This window comes from Staurois parvus, unplaced genomic scaffold (assembly GCF_062004578.1).
Source record: "Staurois parvus isolate SC_StPar_1 unplaced genomic scaffold, SC_StPar_1.0 ptg001135l, whole genome shotgun sequence".
Classification (NCBI taxonomy): domain Eukaryota; kingdom Metazoa; phylum Chordata; class Amphibia; order Anura; family Ranidae; genus Staurois; species Staurois parvus.
This window is the reverse complement of record NW_028318931.1, coordinates 133,061-156,701: the sequence shown is the minus strand read 5'-3', so window position 1 is coordinate 156,701 and position 23,641 is coordinate 133,061. Positions and strand designations below refer to the sequence as shown.

Sequence of the window (23,641 nt, the reverse complement as noted above, 5' to 3'; positions counted from 1 at the left end):
CCTGCTGCCCGATCGCTTCCACAGCCCCCGGTACTAAAATGTTGCGTTTCCTGGACCCCTGCGGTAATATCATGCGACATGAAAAATTGGGACTACCGTCATTTTATTCTCTGGAGTCTCTGCTTTCAGAAAATATATCATGTTGGGGGTTTGTGTCATCGTCAGGCCTGAAAGGATTTTTTAAACATTTCTTGGGGGGGTTTTTTCTGCTGTTTAGTTTTTCTTTTTTCTTTTCTTTTTTTTTCCTTTGCTGTTTTATACTTTTCGGATAGGCGGAGCAGCGCCATCTAGTGTCTTCTCTCCATACTGCAGTTGGGCTGTTTTATTGCTCCTCCATATGGGACAGATCCAGGAAGTGAGATTGAGCCAAATTGTTACTTCCTGTCTATCCAAACTTTTCCTCTTGTCGGCCATTTTACAGCTCATTGTAACGGGACCAACAGATTCTCAGTCCCCGTCCTGAACACACGGCCATCATAGGGACAGCATGGCATTTATTCCAGGTCACACCACACAGGTGAGTCAGCATTATATCCTATTCATGGTACGGGGCTCCTCCACACTCCTCTCCTACATACTGCCCACCGTCATCCCCCCCACACTCCTCTCCTACATACTGCCCACCGTCATCCCCTCCACACTCCTCTCCTACATACTGCCCACCGTCATCCCCTCCACACTCCTCTCCTACATACTGCCCGCCGTCATCTCCCCCACTCTCCTCTCCTACATACTGCCCGCCGTCATCCCCCCCCACACTCCTCTCCTACATATTGCCCACCGTCATCCCCTCCACACTCCTCTCCTACATACTGCCCACCATCATACCCTCCACACTCCTCTCCTACATACTACCCGCCGTCATCCCCCCCACACTCCTCTACTACATACTGCCCGCCGTCATCTCCCCCACACTCCTCTCCTACATACTGCCCGCCGTCATCCCCCCCACACTCCTCTCCTACATACTGCCCGCCGTCATCCCCCCCACACTCCTCTCCTACATACTGCCCGCCGTCATCCCCTCCACACTCCTCTCCTACATACTGCCCACCGTCATCCCCTCCACACTCCTCTCCTACATACTGCCCGCCGTCATCCCCCCCACACTCCTCTCCTACATACTGCCCGCCGTCATCCCCCCCCACACTCCTCTCCTACATACTGCCCGCCGTCATCCCCCCCCACACTCCTCTCCTACATACTGCCCACCGTCATCCCCCCCACACTCCTCTCCTACATAGTGCCCGCCGTCATCCCCTCCACACTCCTCTCCTACATACTGCCCACCGTCATACCCCCCACACTCCTCTCCTACATACTACCCGCCGTCATCCCCTCCACACTCCTCTCCTACATAGTACCTGCCGTCATCCCCTCCACACTCCTCTCCTGTACATACCGATCACTGTCATACCTCCACACTCCTCTCCTGTACATACCCATCACTGTCATACCTCCGTACTCCTCTCCTGTACATACCGATCACTGTCATACCTCCGTACTCCTCTCCTGTACATACCCATCACTGTCATACCTCCACACTCCTCTCCTGTACATACCGATCACTGTCATACCCCCCACACTCCTCTCCTACATAGTACCCGCCGTCATCCCCTCCACACTCCTCTCCTGTACACACCGATCACTGTCATACCTCCCCACACTCCTCTCCTGTACATACCCATCACTGTCATACCTCCACACTCCTCTCCTGTACATACCGATCACTGTCATACCCCCCACACTCCTCTCCTACATAGTACCCGCCGTCATCCCCTCCACACTCCTCTCCTGTACACACCGATCACTGTCATACCCTCCACACTCCTCTCCTGTACATACCGATCACTGTCATACCTCCACACTCCTCTCCTGTACATACCGATCACTGTCATACCTCCACACTCCTCTCCTGTACATACCGATCACTGTCATACCTCCACACGCCTCTCCTGTACATACCGATCACTGTCATACCTCCACACTCCTCTCCTGTACGCACTACATGTAGTATAGAATCCAAAATATATATTTATATATATATATTCACTGCAATATTATATATAAACTATTTGCGTTTTTTTTTTTTTCAGTAAATGAAATATACTTTTAATGTAGATTTCTTACTATTATAATCTGTGTAGTGCGGGTCGTGTTCGATGTGCGTAGTGCGGGTCGTGTTCGATGTGCGTAGTGCGGGTCGTGTTCGATGTGCGTAGTGCGGGTCGTGTTCGATGTGCGTAGTGCGGGTCGTGTTCGATGTGCGTAGTGCGGGTCGTGTTCGATGTGCGTAGTGCGGGTCGTGTTCGATGTGCCGTCTTGTATATGTAATTCAGTTCTCTATAGTCACTGCAATATTTTGGAGGCTTTTTGCTGTCAAATAAATACATTATAATGTTGATATTTGATTAAATATCCGGTAATGTCTGTCTTTTGAAAATGTGGCCGAGTGCAAGTGTTTAACCATTTCCAGTCCGGACGCTTTCCCCCCCTTCCAGTCCGGACACTTTCCCCCTTTCCAGTCCGGACACTTTCCCCCCCTTCCAGTCCAGGCACTTTCACCCCTTCCAGTCCGGACACTTTCCCCCCTTCCAGTCCGGACACTTTCCCCCTTTCCAGTCCGGACACTTTCACCCCTTCCAGTCCGGACACTTTCCCCCCCTTCCAGTCCAGGCACTTTCACCCCTTCCAGTCCGGACACTTTCCCCCCTTCCAGTCCGGACACTTTCACCCCTTCCAGTCCGGACACTTTCCCCCCTTCCAGTCCGGACACTTTCACCCCTTCCAGTCCGGACACTTTCCCCCCCTTCCAGTCCGGACACTTTCCCCCCTTCCAGTCCGGACACTTTCCCCCCTTCCAGTCCGGACACTTTCCCCCCCTTCCAGTCCGGACACTTTCCCCCCTTCCAGTCCGGACACTTTCCCCCCCTTCCAGTCCGGACACTTTCCCCCCCTTCCAGTCCGGACACTTTCCCCCCTTCCAGTCCGGACACTTTCACCCCTTCCAGTCCGGACACTTTCCCCCCCTTCCAGTCCGGACACTTTCACCCCTTCCAGTCCGGACGCTTTCCCCCCCTTCCAGTCCGGACGCTTTCCCCCCCTTCCAGTCCGGACGCTTTCCCCCCTTCCAGTCCGGACGCTTTCCCCCCCTTCCAGTCCGGACGCTTTCCCCCCCTTCCAGTCCGGACGCTTTCCCCCCCTTCCAGTCCGGACGCTTTCCCCCCCTTCCAGTCCGGACGCTTTCCCCCCCTTCCAGTCCGGACGCTTTCCCCCCCTTCCAGTCCGGACGCTTTCCCCCCCTTCCAGTCCGGACGCTTCCCCCCCCCCCCCCTTCCAGTCCGGTCGCTTCCCCCCCCCTTCCAGTCCGGACGCTTCCCCCCCCCCCTTCCAGTCCGGACGCTTCCCCCCCCCCCTTCCAGTCCGGACGCTTCCCCCCCCCCTTCCAGTCCGGACGCTTCCCCCCCCCCTTCCAGTCCGGACGCTTCCCCCCCCCCCCCCCCCTTCCAGTCCAGACGCTTCCCCCCCCCTCCCCCCCTTCCAGTCCAGGCCAGTTTCCAGCTTTCAGTGCTATCACACTTTGAATGACAATTGCGCCGTCATGCAACACTGTACCCAAATGAATTTTTTTGCATTTTTGTGAGACAGCTAAAACTTTATTTTGGTGGTATTTATTCATACTGGGATTTTTATTTTTTTTGCTATGTAAATGAAAAAGTCCAAAAATTTTGAAAAAAAGTTTTTTTTCTTATAAAATCTTGCAGATAAATAGCATTTCATCATAAATGTTGGCCAAAATGTATTCCCTTGTCTTTTTTAGTAGAAAAAAAAAATAACCCAAATTGGTTTATAATTTTTAAACATTTTTTGTACATTTTTTTATATATTTTTTTTTACATACTGCCACCCTAGCAGTGCAGTCACCATGGTGACACTGTACTACTTGTGGGGGGTGATGATTTTTTTTTTTTTACACTGATTGCTTTTACACCCATAAAGTCTGTAAAAGCAATTTCTCCTTCTCTCTGGCTGCATTTTTGCAGCCTTTGAGAACTACTGAGTGAGCTGTGATTGGTCACAGCTTGTCACATGGTGGAAGGCTGTTGTGAATAGCCCTGCACCATGTGACCTCGGTGATCATTCACAGATTTCACACACAGTAAGCAATGATGTCAGAAGTGACAGCTTCCTTACTGCTCTGCATGTGATCACTGATTGGTGTTTTCTGGAGCAAACACCACTTGCGCTCCAGAGGATTCCCCCCCCCCCTCTTCCTGACCAGGCCATTTTGTACGTTACGGTGCTGCGTTACTTTAACTGACAACTGCGCGGTCATGCAACGCTGCACCCAACTGAAATTTACATCTTTTTTTCTCCCATGAATAGAGCTTTCTTTCGGTGGTATTTGATCACCTGTGCGTTTATTTTTTACGCTATAATTTAAAAAAAAGCCCAACAATTTTGAGAAAAAAACAATATTTTTGGACATTTTGCTATTAAACATGTCCGGTAAAAAAAAAATTAAAATCAAATTTCGTCATAAATGTAGAACAAAATGTATTCTGCTTTATGTTTTGCCAAAAAAAAAAATCCCGATACGTGTAAATTTATTGGTTTACGTGAAAGTTCTAGCGTTTACAAATGGCGGTATAGATACTGGGCTTTTTTAATTTTTACTAGTAATGGCGGCGATCAGCGACTTATAGCGGGACTGCGGCGGACATTGTGATACTGGGGGAGGGAACTGACATCCCCAGTGACACCAATCCAGTGATCTGTGCTAATACAAAGCACTGACATTGTACTAATGGCACTAGGCAGGAAGGGGTTAACATGAGGGGCGATCAAAGGGTTAACTGTGTGCTCTGAGCCATTTTTACAATGTGTGCTTGTGCTTCACTGTAAGCACAGTGCTTGACAGCCACGAATGGCGGCGCGGGTAGTGCGCACACATGTATATCATATGTGTGTGTGTGGTTTTTCTCACAGCTTCCGCTCTGTAGCAGTATTTCTGTTATATTGCGGAGCTGAGGCGGTTAAAGTTGGGGTCTTTTAAGATGAAAAAGTAATACACTATATGGCCAAAAGTATTGGCCCCACCCTCCAAATCATGTGATTCAGGTGTTCCAATCCCCTCCAAATCATGTGATTCAGGTGTTCCAATCCCCTCCATGGACACAGGTGTATACAATCAAGCCCCTAGGCATGCAGACGGCTTCTACAAACATTGGTGAAAGAATGGGTCGCTCTCAGGAGCTCAGTGGCTCCAAGCGTGGTCCCGTGATAGGTGGTCACCTGTGCAATAAGTCCATCCGTGACATTTCCTGGCTACTAAATATTCCACGCTCAACTGTTAGTGGGATTATAACAAAGTGGAAGCAACTGGGAACAACAGCCACTCAGCCACCAAGTGGTAGGCCACGTCACATGACAGGGCGGGGTCAGCGCATGCTGAAGCGCACAGTGCGCAGAAGTCACCAACTGTCTGCAGAGTTAATAGCTAAAGACCTCCAAACTTGGTGTGGCCTTCAGATGAGCCCAACAACAGTGTGTAGAGAGCTTCATGGAATGGCCGAGCAGCTGCATCCAAGCCTTCCATCACCAAGTGCAATGCAAAACGGTGGATGCTGTGGTGTAAAGCACGCCGCCACTGGACTCTAGAGCAGTAGAGACGTGTTCTCTGGAGTGACTAATCACGCTTCTCTTTCTGGCAGTCCAATGGACGTGTCTGGGTTTGGCAGTTGCCAAGAGAACGGTAATTGCCTGACTGCATTGTGCCAAGTGTAAAGTTTGGTGGAGGGGGGATTATGGTGTAGGGTTGTTTTTTAGGGGTTGGGCTTGGCCCCCTAGTTCCAGTGAAGGGAACTCTTAAGGTGTCAGCATACCATGACATTTTGGATAATTTCATGCTCCCACCTTTGTGGGAAGAGTTTGGGGATGGCCCCTTCCTGTTCCAACATGACTGCACACCAGTGCAAAAAGCAAGGTCCATAAAGACATGGAGGAGCCAGTTTGGGGTGGAGGAACTTGACTGTCCTGCACAGAGTCCTGACCTCAACCCCATAGAACACCTTTGGGATGAATTAGAGGGGAGACTGCGAGCCAGGCCTCCTCCCCCGACATCAGTGCCTGACCTGACAAATGTGCTTCTGGAAGAATGGTCCAACCTTCCCATAGACACCCTCCTAAACCTTGTGGACGGCCTTCCCAGAAGAGTTGAAGCTGTTATAGCTGCAAAGGGCGGGGCCAACTCAATATTGAACCCTACGGACTAAGACTGGGAGGTCATGAAAGGTCATGTGTGTGGAAAGGGCGGGGCCAACTCAATATTGAACCCTACGGACTAAGACTGGGGGGCCATTAAAGGTCATGTGTGTGGAAAGGGCGGGGCCAACTCAATATTGAACCCTACGGACTAAGACTGGGGGGCCATTAAAGGTCATGTGTGTGGAAAGGGCGGGGCCAACTCAATATTGAACCCTACGGACTAAGACTGGGGGGCCATTAAAGGTCATGTGTGTGGAAAGGGCGGGGCCAACTCAATATTGAACCCTACGGACTAAGAGTGGGAGGCCATGAAAGGCCGTCCGCCCAATACTTTTGCCAATGTAGTGTATTTTGGGTGATTTTTCAGTGAACTTTTGCTGATTTCTTGGTTGAAACCCAACTGATGTGGGACCTATGAGGCTTCGCACAAATAGTGCAGCACACAACAGTTTGAGGACTAGGATTGCCACCTCATCCCTTTAAAATTGAACACATATTCATGACACGGGTTCTCTGGCTGGTTAAGGTGATAATTAAACTCACTCGGTGCCTCATCTGCATTCATTCAGCCCCAGAACCTCTGTAATTAATGTGTTCGGTTTTAAAGGCATGAAGTGGCAACCCTATGGAGGACTTTTTCACTGACCCCCCCCCCCACCTCCAGTTATTCCAAAAATATTCAAAATATAGATTTCAGGTATGGCAGACATTGGCTAGGATCAGGATCGTACCCGAGTACATGGATAGGCAGCAAGTTGAAAGCATTGCAATGTTGGTCTCTGCTGCCAACAGGACCACTGTGGTCTTCCACCTCTGCCTGTAGCATATCAGCTTTACTATCTCCTCCAAGGGCTGCTCCTCTCCCGGCAGCAGGAAATGTGCAGCTGAAATCTGGGTACCCAGCACCCCCTATGATCCGGCCATGTGTGTCTCTCCCTCCGGCAGCAGTAACATCCTGTTGGCCAACTCATGTAAAGCCCATGTATGTGATTGTATAGCGGTGGCATGATCACTTACATTAAACAGCACATTCCTTCAAAATGTTCACAACCGTAATTTAGTTTCGAGCAGTAAATAATCTATAGTCACTCGATTCTGTAGCACAGCTTTGCGGGTTCCTTGGAGGTTCAGCAACAAATCCTGCAAAGCCATAGAAGTAAGACTTTTTGCCGTACTACAAGCTAAATCATGAACAGTTCTCACATAGTTACATAGTTAGTCTGGCTGAAAAAAGTCCATCCAGTTCAACCATAAAAAAAAAAAGTTATAATCCTACACCCACAGTTGATCCAGAGGAAGTAAAAAACCCAGCAAAGCATGATCCAATTTGCTCCTGCAGGGGAAACATTCCTTCCTGATCCCCCGAGAGGCAATCGGATATTCCCGGGATCAACTTTCCCTATAAATGTTATATCCAGTTATATTCTGTGTATCCAAGAAAGAATCCAGGACTTTCCTACAGCAATCCACTGAGCTGGACACAACCAACTCTTGAGGGAGTCTATTCCACATTCTCACAGCTCTCACTGTGAAGAAACCTTTCCGTGTATGGAGATTACATTTCTTTTCCTACAGATATCATATGGAGATCATATCCCCCTTATGTACTATACATGGAGATCATATCCCTCCTTATGTATTATACATGGTGATCATATCCCATCTTATGTATTATACATGGAGATCATATCCCCCCTTATGTATTATACATGGAGATCATATCCCCCTTATGTATTATACATGGAGATCATATCCCCCCCCTTATGTATTATACATGGAGATCATATCCCCCCCCTTATGTATTATACATGGAGATCATATCCCCCCTCATGTATTATACATGGAGATCATATCCCCCCTTATGTATTATACATGGAGATCATATCCCCCCTTATGTATTATACATGGAGATCATATCCCCCCCTTATGTATTATACATGGAGATCATATCCCCCCCTTATGTATTATACATGGAGATCATATCCCCCCTTATGTATTATACATGGAGATCATATCCCCCCCCTTATTATACATGTATTATACATGGAGATCATATCCCCCCCTTATGTATTATACATGGAGATCATATCCCCCTCATGTATTATACATGGAGATCATATCCCCCCTCATGTATTATACATGGAGATCATATCCCCCCTTATGTATTATACATGGAGATCATATCCCCCCCTTATGTATTATACATGGAGATCATATCCCCCCCTTATGTATTATACATGGAGATCATATCCCCCCCTTATGTATTATACATGGAGATCATATCCCCCCCTTATGTATTATACATGGAGATCATATCCCCCCCTTATGTATTATACATGGAGATCATATCCCCCCCTTATGTATTATACATGGAGATCATATCCCCCTTATGTATTATACATTACATTACATTGAGTTTATATAGCGCCAAAGGGTTTGTTCAGCGCTGTACAATAGAGGGGGGGACAATACATGAAACATTACAGCAACTACGAACAGCACACGAGAGGTAAGAGGGCCCTACTCTTTCGAGCTTACATGGAGATCATATCCCCCCTTATGTATTATACATGGAGATCATATCCCCCCCCTTATTATACATGTATTATACATGGAGATCATATCCCCCCCTTATGTATTATACATGGAGATCATATCCCCCTTATGTATTATACATGGAGATCATATCCCCCCTCATGTATTATACATGGAGATCATATCCCCCCTTATGTATTATACATGGAGATCATATCCCCCCTTATGTATTATACACGGAGATCATATCCCCCCTTATGTATTATACACTGAGATCATATCCCCCCTTATGTATTATACATGGAGATCATATCCCCCCTTATGTATTATACATGGAGATCATATCCCCCTTATGTATTATACATGGAGATCATATCCCCCTTATGTATTATACATGGTGATCATATCCCCCCCTTATGTATTATACACGGAGATCATATCCCCCCTTATGTATTATACACGGAGATCATATCCCCCCTTATGTATTATACATGGAGATCATATCCCCCCTTATGTATTATACATGGTGATCATATCCCCCCCTTATGTATTATACATGGAGATCATATCCCCCCTTATGTATTATACATGGTGATCATATCCCCCCCTTATGTATTATACATGGAGATCATATCCCCCTTATGTATTATACACGGAGATCATATCCCCCCTTATGTATTATACACGGACATCATATCCCCCCTTATGTATTATACACGGAGATCATATCCCCCTTATGTATTATACAAGGTGATCATATCCCCCTTATGTATTATACATGGAGATCATATCCCCCTTATGTATTATACATGGAGATCATATCCCCCCTTATGTATTATACATGGTGATCATATCCCCCCTTATGTATTATGCACGGAGATCATATCCCCCCTTATGTATTATACATGGAGATCATATCCCCCCTTATGTATTATACATGCAGATCATATCCCCCCTTATGTATTATACATGGAGATCATATCCCCCCCCTTATGTATTATACATGGAGATCATATCCCCCCCTTATGTATTATACATGGAGATCATATCCCCCCCCCCTTATGTATTATACATGGAGATCATATCCCCCCCCTTATGTATTATACATGGTGATCATATCCCCCCCTTATGTATTATACATGGAGATCATATCCCCCCTTATGTATTATACATGGTGATCATATCCCCTCCTTATGTATTATACATGGTGATCATATCCCCCCCTTATGTATTATACACGGAGATCATATCCCCCCTTATGTATTATACATGGAGATCATATCCCCCTTATGTATTATACATGGTGATCATATCCCCCCTTATGTATTATACATGGAGATCATATCCCCCCTTTTGTATTATACATGGTGATCATATCCCCCCTTATGTATTATGCACGGAGATCATATCCCCCCTTATGTATTATACACGGAGATCATATCCCCCCTTATGTATTATACATGCAGATCATATCCCCCCTTATGTATTATACATGGAGATCATATCCCCCCCCTTATGTATTATACATGGAGATCATATCCCCCCCCTTATGTATTATACATGGAGATCATATCCCCCCCCTTATGTATTATACATGGAGATCATATCCCCCCCCTTATGTATTATACATGGTGATCATATCCCCCCCTTATGTATTATACATGGAGATCATATCCCCCCTTATGTATTATACATGGTGATCATATCCCCTCCTTATGTATTATACATGGTGATCATATCCCCCCCTTATGTATTATACACGGAGATCATATCCCCCTTATGTATTATACACGGAGATCATATTCCCCCTTATGTATTATACATGAAGATCATATCCCCCCTTATGTATTATACATGGAGATCATATCCCCCTTATGTATTATACATGGAGATCATATCCCCCTCATGTATTATACATGGAGATCATATCCCCCTTATGTATTATACATGGAGCTCATATCCCCCCTTATGTATTATACATGGAGATCATATCCCCCTTATGTATTATACATGGAGATCATATCCCCCCCTTATGTATTATACAAGGAGATCATATCCCCCCTTATGTATTATACATGGAGATCATATCCCCCTTATGTATTATACATGGAGATCATATCCCCCCTTATGTATTATACACGGAGATCATATCCCCCCTTATGTATTATACATGCAGATCATATCCCCCCTTATGTATTATACATGGAGATCATATCCCCCCCCCTTATGTATTATACATGGAGATCATATCCCCCCCTTATGTATTATACATGGAGATCATATCCCCCCTTATGTATTATACATTACATTACATTGAGTTTATATAGCGCCAAAGGGTTTGCTCAGCGCTGTACAATAGAGGGGGGGACAATACATGAAACATTACAGCAACTACGAACAGCACACGAGGGGTAAGAGGGCCCTACTCTTTCGAGCTTACATGGAGATCATATCCCCCCTTATGTATTATACATGGAGATCATATCCCCCCTTATGTATTATACACGGAGATCATATCCCCCTTATGTATTATACATGGAGATCATATCCCCCCTTATGTATTATACATGGAGATCATATCCCCCCTTATGTATTATACATGGAGATCATATCCCCCCTTATGTATTATACATGGAGATCATATCCCCCCTTATGTATTCTACATGGAGATCATATCCCCCTTATGTATTATACATGGAGATCATATCCCCCTTATGTATTATACATGGAGATCATATCCCCCTTATGTATTATACATGGAGATCATATCCCCCTTATGTATTATACATGGAGATCATATCCCCCCCCTTATGTATTATACACGGAGATCATATCCCCCTTATGTATTATACACAGACATCATATCCCCCCTTATGTATTATACATGGAGATCATATCCCCCCTTATGTATTATACATGGAGATCATATCCCCCTTATGTATTATACATGGTGATCATATCCCCCCCTTATGTATTATACATGGAGATCATATCCCCCCTTATGTATTATACATGGAGATCATATCCCCCTTATGTATTATACATGGTGATCATATCCCCCCCTTATGTATTATACACAGACATCATATCCCCCCTTATGTATTATACATGGAGATCATATCCCCCCTTATGTATTATACATGGAGATCATATCCCCCTTATGTATTATACATGGTGATCATATCCCCCCCTTATGTATTATACACGGAGATCATATCCCCCTTATGTATTATACACGGAGATCATATCCCCCCTTATGTATTATACACGGAGATCATATCCCCCTTATGTATTATACATGGAGATCATATCCCCCCTTATGTATTATACATGGAGATCATATCCCCCCTTTTGTATTATACATGGAGATCATATCCCCCCTTATGTATTATACATGGAGATCATATCCCCCTTATGTATTATACATGGTGATCATATCCCCCCCTTATGTATTATACATGGAGATCATATCCCCCCTTATGTATTATACACGGAGATCATATCCCCCCTTATGTATTATACAGAGAGATCATATCCCCCCTTATGTATTATACATGGAGATCATATCCCCCCTTATGTATTATACATGATGATCATATCCCCCCCTTATGTATTATACATGGAGATCATATCCCCCCTTATGTATTATACATGGAGATCATATCCCCCCTTATGTATTATACATGGTGATCATATCCCCCCCTTATGTATTATACATGGAGATCATATCCCCCCTTATGTATTATACATAGTGATCATATCCCCTCCTTATGTATTATACATGGTGATCATATCCCCCCCTTATGTATTATACATGGAGATCATATCCCCCTTATGTATTATACACGGAGATCATATCCCCCCTTATGTATTATACACGGACATCATATCCCCCCTTATGTATTATACATGGAGATCATATCCCCCCTTATGTATTATACATGGAGATCATATCCCCCTTATGTATTATACACGGAGATCATATCCCCCCTTATGTATTATACACGGACATCATATCCCCCCTTATGTATTATACACAGAGATCATATCCCCCTTATGTATTATACAAGGTGATCATATCCCCCTTATGTATTATACATGGAGATCATATCCCCCTTATGTATTATACATGGAGATCATATCCCCCCTTATGTATTATGCACGGAGATCATATCCCCCCTTATGTATTATACATGGAGATCATATCCCCCCTTATGTATTATACATGCAGATCATATCCCCCCTTATGTATTATACATGGAGATCATATCCCCCCCCTTATGTATTATACATGGAGATCATATCCCCCCCTTATGTATTATACATGGAGATCATATCCCCCCCCTTATGTATTATACATGGAGATCATATCCCCCCCCTTATGTATTATACATGGAGATCATATCCCCCCCTTATGTATTATACATGGAGATCATATCCCCCCTTATGTATTATACATGGTGATCATATCCCCTCCTTATGTATTATACATGGTGATCATATCCCCCCCTTATGTATTATACACGGAGATCATATCCCCCCTTATGTATTATACATGGAGATCATATCCCCCTTATGTATTATACATGGTGATCATATCCCCCCTTATGTATTATACATGGAGATCATATCCCCCCTTATGTATTATACATGGTGATCATATCCCCCCTTATGTATTATGCACGGAGATCATATCCCCCCTTATGTATTATGCATGGAGATCATATCCCCCCTTATGTATTATACATGCAGATCATATCCCCCCTTATGTATTATACATGGAGATCATATCCCCCCCCTTATGTATTATACATGGAGATCATATCCCCCCCCTTATGTATTATACATGGAGATCATATCCCCCCCCTTATGTATTATACATGGAGATCATATCCCCCCCCTTATGTATTATACATGGTGATCATATCCCCCCCTTATGTATTATACATGGAGATCATATCCCCCCTTATGTATTATACATGGTGATCATATCCCCTCCTTATGTATTATACATGGTGATCATATCCCCCCCTTATGTATTATACACGGAGATCATATCCCCCTTATGTATTATACACGGAGATCATATTCCCCCTTATGTATTATACATGAAGATCATATCCCCCCTTATGTATTATACATGGAGATCATATCCCCCTTATGTATTATACATGGAGATCATATCCCCCTCATGTATTATACATGGAGATCATATCCCCCTTATGTATTATACATGGAGCTCATATCCCCCCTTATGTATTATACATGGAGATCATATCCCCCTTATGTATTATACATGGAGATCATATCCCCCCCTTATGTATTATACAAGGAGATCATATCCCCCCTTATGTATTATACATGGAGATCATATCCCCACTTATGTATTATACGTGGTGATCATATCCCCCCTTATGTATTATACATGGAGATCATATCCCCCTTATGTATTATACATGGAGATCATATCCCCCCTTATGTATTATACACGGAGATCATATCCCCCCTTATGTATTATACATGCAGATCATATCCCCCCTTATGTATTATACATGGAGATCATATCCCCCCCCCTTATGTATTATACATGGAGATCATATCCCCCCCTTATGTATTATACATGGAGATCATATCCCCCCTTATGTATTATACATTACATTACATTGAGTTTATATAGCGCCAAAGGGTTTGCTCAGCGCTGTACAATAGAGGGGGGGACAATACATGAAACATTACAGCAACTACGAACAGCACACGAGGGGTAAGAGGGCCCTACTCTTTCGAGTTTACATGGAGATCATATCCCCCCTTATGTATTATACATGGAGATCATATCCCCCCTTATGTATTATACACGGAGATCATATCCCCCTTATGTATTATACATGGAGATCATATCCCCCCTTATGTATTATACATGGAGATCATATCCCCCCTTATGTATTATACATGGAGATCATATCCCCCCTTATGTATTATACATGGAGATCATATCCCCCCTTATGTATTATACATGGAGATCATATCCCCCTTATGTATTATACATGGAGATCATATCCCCCTTATGTATTATACATGGAGATCATATCCCCCTTATGTATTATACATGGAGATCATATCCCCCTTATGTATTATACATGGAGATCATATCCCCCCCCTTATGTATTATACACGGAGATCATATCCCCCTTATGTATTATACACAGACATCATATCCCCCCTTATGTATTATACATGGAGATCATATCCCCCCTTATGTATTATACATGGAGATCATATCCCCCCTTATGTATTATACATGGAGATCATATCCCCCTTATGTATTATACATGGTGATCATATCCCCCCCTTATGTATTATACATGGAGATCATATCCCCCCTTATGTATTATACATGGAGATCATATCCCCCTTATGTATTATACATGGTGATCATATCCCCCCCTTATGTATTATACACAGACATCATATCCCCCCTTATGTATTATACATGGAGATCATATCCCCCCTTATGTATTATACATGGAGATCATATCCCCCTTATGTATTATACATGGTGATCATATCCCCCCCTTATGTATTATACACGGAGATCATATCCCCCTTATGTATTATACACGGAGATCATATCCCCCCTTATGTATTATACACGGAGATCATATCCCCCTTATGTATTATACATGGAGATCATATCCCCCCTTATGTATTATACATGGAGATCATATCCCCCCTTTTGTATTATACATGGAGATCATATCCCCCCTTATGTATTATACATGGAGATCATATCCCCCTTATGTATTATACATGGTGATCATATCCCCCCCTTATGTATTATACATGGAGATCATATCCCCCCTTATGTATTATACACGGAGATCATATCCCCCCTTATGTATTATACAGAGAGATCATATCCCCCCTTATGTATTATACATGGAGATCATATCCCCCCTTATGTATTATACATGATGATCATATCCCCCCCTTATGTATTATACATGGAGATCATATCCCCCCTTATGTATTATACATGGAGATCATATCCCCCCTTATGTATTATACATGGTGATCATATCCCCCCCTTATGTATTATACATGGAGATCATATCCCCCCTTATGTATTATACATAGTGATCATATCCCCTCCTTATGTATTATACATGGTGATCATATCCCCCCCTTATGTATTATACATGGAGATCATATCCCCCTTATGTATTATACACGGAGATCATATCCCCCCTCATGTATTATACACGGACATCATATCCCCCCTTATGTATTATACATGGAGATCATATCCCCCCTTATGTATTATACATGGAGATCATATCCCCCTTATGTATTATACATGGAGATCATATCCCCCCTTATGTATTATACACGGACATCATATCCCCCCTTATGTATTATACACGGAGATCATATCCCCCTTATGTATTATACAAGGTGATCATATCCCCCTTATGTATTATACATGGAGATCATATCCCCCTTATGTATTATACATGGAGATCATATCCCCCCTTATGTATTATGCACGGAGATCATATCCCCCCTTATGTATTATACATGGAGATCATATCCCCCCTTATGTATTATACATGCAGATCATATCCCCCCTTATGTATTATACATGGAGATCATATCCCCCCCCTTATGTATTATACATGGAGATCATATCCCCCCCTTATGTATTATACATGGAGATCATATCCCCCCCCTTATGTATTATACATGGAGATCATATCCCCCCCCTTATGTATTATACATGGTGATCATATCCCCCCCTTATGTATTATACATGGAGATCATATCCCCCCTTATGTATTATACATGGTGATCATATCCCCTCCTTATGTATTATACATGGTGATCATATCCCCCCCTTATGTATTATACACGGAGATCATATCCCCCCTTATGTATTATACATGGAGATCATATCCCCCTTATGTATTATACATAGTGATCATATCCCCCCTTATGTATTATACATGGAGATCATATCCCCCCTTATGTATTATACATGGTGATCATATCCCCCCTTATGTATTATGCACGGAGATCATATCCCCCCTTATGTATTATACATGGAGATCATATCCCCCCTTATGTATTATACATGCAGATCATATCCCCCCTTATGTATTATACATGGAGATCATATCCCCCCCCTTATGTATTATACATGGAGATCATATCCCCCCCTTATGTATTATACATGGAGATCATATCCCCCCCCTTATGTATTATACATGGAGATCATATCCCCCCCCTTATGTATTATACATGGTGATCATATCCCCCCCTTATGTATTATACATGGAGATCATATCCCCCCTTATGTATTATACATGGTGATCATATCCCCTCCTTATGTATTATACATGGTGATCATATCCCCCCCTTATGTATTATACACGGAGATCATATCCCCCTTATGTATTATACACGGAGATCATATTCCCCCTTATGTATTATACATGAAGATCATATCCCCCCTTATGTATTATACATGGAGATCATATCCCCCTTATGTATTATACATGGAGATCATATCCCCCTCATGTATTATACATGGAGATCATATCCCCCTTATGTATTATACATGGAGATCATATCCCCCCTTATGTATTATACATGGAGATCATATCCCCCTTATGTATTATACATGGAGATCATATCCCCCCCCTTATGTATTATACAAGGAGATCATATCCCCCCTTATGTATTATACATGGAGATCATATCCCCACTTATGTATTATACGTGGTGATCATATCCCCCCTTATGTATTATACGTGGAGATCATATCCCCCTTATGTATTATACATGGAGATCATATCCCCCCTTATGTATTATACACGGAGATCATATCCCCCCTTATGTATTATACATGGAGATCATATCCCCCTTATGTATTATACATGGAGATCATATCCCCCCCCCTTATGTATTATACATGGAGATCATATCCCCCCTTATGTATTATACATGCAGATCATATCCCCCCTTATGTATTATACATGGAGATCATATCCCCCCCCCTTATGTATTATACATGGAGATCATATCCCCCCCTTATGTATTATACATGGAGATCATATCCCCCCTTATGTATTATACATTACATTACATTGAGTTTATATAGCGCCAAAGGGTTTGCTCAGCGCTGTACAATAGAGGGGGGGACAATACATGAAACATTACAGCAACTACGAACAGCACACGAGGGGTAAGAGGGCCCTACTCTTTCGAGCTTACATGGAGATCATATCCCCCCTTATGTATTATACATGGAGATCATATCCCCCCTTATGTATTATACACGGAGATCATATCCCCCTTATGTATTATACATGGAGATCATATCCCCCCTTATGTATTATACATGGAGATCATATCCCCCCTTATGTATTATACATGGAGATCATATCCCCCCTTATGTATTATACATGGAGATCATATCCCCCCTTATGTATTATACATGGAGATCATATCCCCCTTATGTATTATACATGGAGATCATATCCCCCTTATGTATTATACATGGAGATCATATCCCCCTTATGTATTATACATGGAGATTATATCCCCCTTATGTATTATACATGGAGATCATATCCCCCCCCTTATGTATTATACACGGAGATCATATCCCCCTTATGTATTATACACAGACATCATATCCCCCCTTATGTATTATACATGGAGATCATATCCCCCCTTATGTATTATACATGGAGATCATATCCCCCTTATGTATTATACATGGTGATCATATCCCCCCCTTATGTATTATACATGGAGATCATATCCCCCCTTATGTATTATACATGGAGATCATATCCCCCTTATGTATTATACATGGTGATCATATCCCCCCCTTATGTATTATACACAGACATCATATCCCCCCTTATGTATTATACATGGAGATCATATCCCCCCTTATGTATTATACATGGAGATCATATCCCCCTTATGTATTATACATGGTGATCATATCCCCCCCTTATGTATTATACACGGAGATCATATCCCCCTTATGTATTATACACGGAGATCATATCCCCCCTTATGTATTATACACGGAGATCATATCCCCCTTATGTATTATACATGGAGATCATATCCCCCCTTATGTATTATACATGGAGATCATATCCCCCCTTTTGTATTATACATGGAGATCATATCCCCCCTTATGTATTATACATGGAGATCATATCCCCCTTATGTATTATACATGGTGATCATATCCCCCCCTTATGTATTATACATGGAGATCATATCCCCCCTTATGTATTATACACGGAGATCATATCCCCCCTTATGTATTATACAGAGAGATCATATCCCCCCTTATGTATTATACATGGAGATCATATCCCCCCTTATGTATTATACATGATGATCATATCCCCCCCTTATGTATTATACATGGAGATCATATCCCCCCTTATGTATTATACATGGAGATCATATCCCCCCTTATGTATTATACATGGTGATCATATCCCCCCCTTATGTATTATACATGGAGATCATATCCCCCTTATGTATTATACACGGACATCATATCCCCCCTTATGTATTATACATGGAGATCATATCCCCCCTTATGTATTATACATGGAGATCATATCCCCCTTATGTATTATACATGGAGATCATATCCCCCCTAGATCCTTCTCCACCATTGATACCCCCCGTTGTATCCCCCCCCCCCCACTAGTATGTATGATGCAGGAGTATTCTTAGCCCCCAGGTGCAGAACCTTACATTTATCACCATTAGCCCTCATTGGCCCCATAGTCCCCCAATTACACAGAGCATTGAGGTCGGCTTGTAAGTTGGAGACATCCTGTAAGGACGTTATTCCCGGCACAGCTTGGTGTCATCTGCAAAGACTGGAATGGGATTTATAATCTCAGACCCAATATTGTTTATAAATGTATTGAAAAGTAAGGGTCCCAACACTGAACCTTGGGGTACCCCACTAATAACACTGAACCTTGGGGTACCCCACTAATAACACTGAACCTTGGGGTACGCCACTAATAACACTGAACCTTGGGGTACCCCACTAATAACACTGAACCTTGGGGTACCCCACTAATAACACTGAACCTTGGGGTACGCCACTAATAACACTGAACCTTGGGGTACCCCACTAATAACACTGAACCGTGGGGTATCCCACTAATAACACTGAACCGTGGGGTATCCCACTAATAACACTGAACCTTGGGGTACCCCACTAATAACACTGAACCTTGGGGTACCCCACTAATAACACTGAACCTTGGGGTATCCCACTAATAACACTGAACCTTGGGGTACCGCACTAGCAACACTGAACCTTGGGGTACCCCACTAATAACACTGAACCTTGGGGTACCCCACTAATAACAATGAACCTTGGGGTATCCCACTGACACTGAACCTTGGGGTACCCCACTGACACCCCTAGACCATTCAGAGTATGAATCATTAACCACTACTCTCTGAATACCATCTTTCAGCCAGTTTTCTATCCATTTACATTCAGATATTTCCAGCCTGTAGACTTTACCTTACACATTAGCCGTGTGTGGGGAACTGTGTCCAAGTATACCACGTCCACCGCCACCCCTCTGTCCAAGTATACCACGTCCACCGCCACCCCTCTGTCCAAGTATACCACGTCCACCACCACGTCCACAGCCACCCCTCTGTCCAAGTATACCACGTCCACAGCCACCCCTCTGTCCAAGTATACCACGTCCACCGCCACCCCTCTGTCCAAATATACCACGTCCACCGCCACCTCTCTGTCCAAGTATACCACGTCCACCGCCACCCCTCTGTCCAAGTATACCACGTCCACCGCCACCCCTCTGTCCAAGTATACCACGTCCACAGCCACCCCTCTGTCCAAGTATACCACGTCCACAGCCACCCCTCTGTCCAAGTATACCACGTCCACAGCCACCCCTCTGTCCAAGTATACCACGTCCACCGCCACCCCTCTGTCCAAGTATACCACAGCCACCCCTCTGTCCAAGTATACCACATCCACCCCTCTGTCCAAGTATACCACATCCACAGCCACCCCTCTGTCCAAGTATACCACATCCACAGCCACCCCTCTGTCCAAGTATACCACATCCACAGCCACCCCTCTGTCCAAGTATACCACGTCCACAGCCACCCCTCTGTCCAAGTATACCACGTCCACAGCCACCCCTCTGTCCAAGTATACCACGTCCACAGCCACCCCTCTGTCCAAGTATACCACGTCCACAGCCACCCCTCTGTCCAAGTATACCACTTCCACAGCCACCCCTCTGTCCAAGTATACCACGTCCACAGCCACCCCTCTGTCCAAGTATACCACGTCCACAGCCACCCCTCTGTCCAAGTATACCACGTTCACAGCCACCCCTCTGTCCAAGTATACCACATCCACCCCTCTGTCCAAGTATACCATGTCCACAGCCACCCATCTGTCCAAGTATACCACGTCCACCCCTCTGTCCAAGTATACCATGTCCACGTCCACCCCTCTGTCCAAGTATACCATGTCCACCCCTCTGTCCAAGTATACCACGTCCACCGCCACCCCTTTGTCCAAGTATACCACGTCCACCGCCACCCCTCTGTCCAAGTATACCACGTCCACCGCCACCCCTCTGTCCAAATATACCACGTCCACCGCCACCCCTCTGTCCAAGTATACCACGTCCACAGCCACCCCTCTGTCCAAGTATACCACGTCCACAGCCACCCCTCTGTCCAAGTATACCACGTCCACAGCCACCCCTCTGTCCAAGTATACCACGTCCACCGCCACTCCTCTGTCCAAGTATACCACATCCACCGCCACCCCTCTGTCCAAGTATACCACAGCCACCCCTCTGTCCAAGTATACTACATCCACAGCCACCCCTCTGTCCAAGTATACCACATCCACAGCCACCCCTCTGTCCAAGTATACCACGTCCACAGCCACCCCTCTGTCCAAGTATACCACGTCCACAGCCACCCCTCTGTCCAAGTATACCACGTCCACAGCCACCCCTCTGTCCAAGTATACCACGTCCACAGCCACCCCTCTGTCCAAGTATACCACGTCCACAGCCACCCCTCTGTCCAAGTATACCACGTCCACAGCCACCCCTCTGTCCAAGTATACCACGTCCACAGCCACCCCTCTGTCCAAGTATACCACGTCCACAGCCACCCCTCTGTCCAAGTATACCACTTCCACAGCCACCCCTCTGTCCAAGTATACCACGTCCACAGCCACCCCTCTGCCAAGTATACCACGTCCACAGCCACCCCTCTGTCCAAGTATACCACGTCCACAGCCACCCCTCTGTCCAAGTATACCACATCCACCCCTCTGTCCAAGTATACCACGTCCACAGCCACCCATCTGTCCAAGTATACCACGTCCACCCCTCTGTCCAAGTATACCATGTCCACGTCCACCCCTCTGTCCAAGTATACCACGTCCACCCCTCTGTCCAAGTATACCACGTCCACCCCTCTGTCCAAGTATACCACGTCCACCCCTCTGTCCAAGTATACCACGTCCACCCCTCTGTCCAAGTATACCACGTCCACCCCTCTGTCCAAGTATACCACGTCCACCCCTCTTTCCAAGTATACCACGTCCACCCCTCTGTCCAAGTATACCACGTCCACCCCTCTGTCCAAGTATACCACGTCCACCCCTCTGTCCAAGTATACCACGTCCACCGCCACCCCTCTGTCCAAGTATACCACGTCCACCGCCACCCCTCTGTCCAAGTATACCACGTCCACCACCTCCATGGTTTTGCTCACCCCCTCATAAAAAGAAATCAGATGGGTTTGACAACTTCTGTCTTTCATGAATCCATGCTGTCTGTTGCTTAAAATATTTTTCCCAGCAAGAACTCCTCTCTGTGTTCTTTTATTGAACTGTCCAATATCTTCCCAGCTATAGAAGTTACACTAACAGGTCTATAATTACTTGGGAAAGATTTTGACCCCGTTGTAAATATTGGCCCCACATTGGCTTTACGCCAATCCAGTGGTACTATGCCAGTCATTAAAGAGTCCCTAAAAATGAGAAACAATGGCTGTGTAATGACAGAGCTCAATTCTTTTGTAGAATGTTTTTTTTTCCAAAAACAATTTTTATTAGGACAGTGAAGGCAGATGAATGTACATGCAAATCTAGATGACATTCCGGACATAGACACAACATGTAGCATCCCGTATCACAGACGGGCCGTGGGTTTATACTGTATTACAAATCGAGGTGAGGTATATCTGTATATCAAAGGTATATAGCAAACCAGCAGATACATAGAGTATAATATATACATCATTATAGGTATATTAATTACTAACCTATCTACTTGTAAGCCCTTATGTTGAGGAAGTATGAAGTGTTGGGAAAGAATAGCACATGATGATGTGTTCGTTTGATTTGTGTGCCCATTTCGGGAGCGTGTGATCCACGAGAAATTAGTCACACCTGTATGAGAGATGAGATGCTATATTTTGTTGGGGATATAGGAATGATGAAAGCATACAAGAGGTGTGAGATAAGGAGAAGTCAAAGAGGTGAATAGATAGAAGAGGAGATGTAGAGTGAGTGTCACGTACCTGATGGGAGACTGAATTGACGAGGTCGGCCTCACTTGTGTCACTAGCCCTGACCCCGCTGAAGTTGGAACAGAGGGAGTCTAGGGACCAGGGGGACAAGAGCGCCAGTGGTTGTTGTTTGCAGCTCTTGCAGATGATGACCTTGGAAGGCTGATGATCCTCTGATGTTGGCACAGGAGTAGCAGGC

The 23,641-nt window shown here is 44.4% G+C and overlaps 1 protein-coding gene across 1 annotated transcript in view; it reads left to right on the top strand.

Moving 5' to 3' along the window:
- Window positions 1–392: 392 nt before the first annotated feature.
- Window positions 393–23,641, top strand: part of LOC149439290 (uncharacterized) — a 65,464-nt gene continuing 42,215 nt past the window's right edge. The window contains exon 1 of the mRNA XM_089659215.1: window positions 393–517. The gene's annotated coding sequence lies outside the window, so the exon portion shown is untranslated. The remainder of the gene's footprint in view (window positions 518–23,641) is intronic.